The 2684-nt window shown below is 37.6% G+C and overlaps 1 long non-coding RNA gene across 1 annotated transcript in view; it reads right to left on the bottom strand.

The window, feature by feature from the left end:
- Positions 1 to 700: 700 nt before the first annotated feature.
- Positions 701 to 2684, bottom strand: part of LOC147819478 (uncharacterized) — an 8225-nt gene continuing 6241 nt past the window's right edge. Inside the window, exons 2-5 of the long non-coding RNA XR_015436889.1 lie at positions 2471 to 2580; positions 1669 to 1708; positions 1548 to 1576; positions 701 to 787 (exon numbers count right to left, since the gene is read on the bottom strand). This is a non-coding gene — a long non-coding RNA (uncharacterized LOC147819478). The remainder of the gene's footprint in view (positions 788 to 1547; positions 1577 to 1668; positions 1709 to 2470; positions 2581 to 2684) is intronic.

Below are 2684 nucleotides of genomic sequence, written 5' to 3'. Positions count from 1 at the left end.
TAAATTATTTCATATGTTCATATAGTTCATATATGGAAATTTAATACATGTGCATATGTTATATTCGTGTATGGGCATTTCTGAAAGTAAATTCAAATCTTATATGTTAATAAACCGTTTGGTTGGGTTAGTGTCAAGGTTACGTCAATCTCTTTGTTTTTGAGGGGTGGTGGGGTTGTTATGTCCCTACCAAAGTTCAGACCAAACCTGTGCCCTTGATACTACTACTGGTACTGCTATTGCTTATAATAACAATAATTATACATTATTTGAAGCAGTATAATTAACAATGAAGATATTTTAATTGATTATCTGCTTTATAACATTATCTTACATCAATTCTTTTGTTTTATTAAAATGTGCAAACACGAGAATAAATGTGACTTTCGATTCACAGTCACTGTGTGAACATCTTCACTCCCTGAACTCGTCACTGTGGAACAAGCTTCTCATTATCTGATTTCTCTGATGTTCCTCATCGACCAGCAGCTGAATTTTTATTTCCATCTCAGACAGTTTCATTTTATTTTATCCTTGTTTCTATATTATAAATATATAATATATGTATAAAAACTTGGTATTCATTCCTCCTCATGAACAAAGAAAAAAACCTTATTGATTACTGATCTGTTTGCAGTCAGCTGTGGTGCTGATGAAGGCCTCGTGGTTGGCAGGTGTGAGCCAGGTGTGTGTGTGTTTGGTTTATAAACAGTGACTCACAGGACTCTTGGTGGTGACAGCAGGTGGGGGCCAGAGCGGATGGAATTCAGATCACTGCCTGGGTGCACTGCAAGTCGACAGAGAAAGAGTCACCGTCATCATCATCCTCATCCTCATCCTCAGTATCATGAGCACAGCCGTCATGAGACACTGACATACTTTTGTTCATTAAACTAACAGACAAATGTAAATTGTGATGTTGAGTATTTTATTTTTATTATTATATTTATTTTCTTCTGGGAAAATCAAAGGGATCAGCTGGTGTGCAGTAGATGAGTCAAGGTGAATATAAATCACATCACTGCCAGCGCTCATCACTCTGAGCCAATCACAGTGAGCCATTCTGAATAATTACTGAAATTCACAAGACAAGAAAGTCACACAGATAATTTGCATTAATGGTAAATACTGTGCAGCCAATAGAGACTGTTCAGGTTGTGTTCTTTTAAAGATGTGACCCTTGTTTGAGTAGAAAATCCTTATGTCTAAAGTTATTACATCATGAACAAATAGTTTATTTTATTGTTCATTTATGTGTCATTTATCATTAAAGTCAACGTTTTAATTTAGTGTGTCCAGCATGCGTGTGTGTATTTCATCTCTTTTGTGAAGCATCTGTTTGTATTAAGTGTTTTAAATAAAGATGTATTTTATTAATTATCATATAAGAAAATCCATGAAAAAGAATAAATAAGTGAATTATAAGATGAACTGGGGACAGTTCAGAGTCTGTGGAGCAGCACTGACCTCAAGCCTTCAAACCAAACCTCCAACACAAACAAGCTTTATTGACCTGTGTCAGCCATGTTGGATGTTTTCAGACTTACATGGATGGATGACTCTGAATTCAGTGGATCTGAGTGAAAGAAAGAAACAGACACGGAGTTTAACTTCATATAAAACAGAGAGATTAAAAGAGAGAGAGAATATGATCCTGTCAGGACTCACTGCATGTATTCCTCTGAAGCATTGGTCTGTCTGATGGAGACTGGAGGACAGTGGAGGACACAGAAAACATCACTTTATAATCATCAGCAGAGTGTGTGTGTTATTGTGTGTTTGTGACTCGTTGGTATGAATCTGGTTTAAAAACCACAGGATGTTAAGTCATTACAAATAAGTAGAGCAGCTGTTAACCACGTGTGTGTGTGTGTGTGTGTGTGTGTGTGTGTGTGTGTGTGTGTGTGTGTTAACATGATTGATAAACAAAAAAACAATGAAGAAAATGTGTGTGAAGATTTGTGGGAAATTCATACAAATAAAAAAACTACACAAATTGATTAAATATCCGTATTTAACATGCATGTTATAGATATTAATAATATAGATATTATACAGATAAATATCTAAAGTGTGGACACACTGTAATATTCCATGTAAATATACTTAATGAATTATTGTGTATTCGTATTGCGACAAGCTTTTCATCTTTTTTCCCCCATTTTGAAATGAACACACTGAGAAGCCAGATGTCCAAGTTTTGCCGCCAGCACTTAAACGCAGCACAAGTTTGTGTTAAAACTCCAAACACAAAGACGTGTGATGTCGGTCTGTAACAGCTGCAGAACAACTGTGAAGCTGCAGGTTAAATACTGATATTTACTCAAGTCCTGTTGTTTTTATTTGTGTAAATTACCCACAAATCTTCACACACGTTTGCTTCATGTTGTTGTTGTTGTTGTTTGTTGATGATGTTAACACATGTTTGTAAACACCTCCCTCCTCCTGTCTGTGTGAACCTCCGTCTCACCCAGAGGGCCTTTGTTCCAGCAGTCCAGACAGACGACGACCAGCAGCACCATGGAGACGAGGATGGCAACCGACAGAACCAGGAGGAACCAGGAGGCGTCCATAGTTCATCTGAGGAGGACAGAGGAGACGAGGGGAGGACAGAGGAGACAAGGGGAGAGGAGATAAGGACAGAGGAGACAAGGGGAGGACAGAGGAGAGGAGGACAGAGGAGA

This window comes from Seriola lalandi, unplaced genomic scaffold (assembly GCF_002814215.2).
Source record: "Seriola lalandi dorsalis isolate HSWRI2012SDOR001 ecotype SW California unplaced genomic scaffold, Sedor1 jcf7180002052990, whole genome shotgun sequence".
NCBI classification, from domain to species: domain Eukaryota; kingdom Metazoa; phylum Chordata; class Actinopteri; order Carangiformes; family Carangidae; genus Seriola; species Seriola lalandi.
This window is presented reverse-complemented; position numbering and strand designations above follow the sequence as displayed.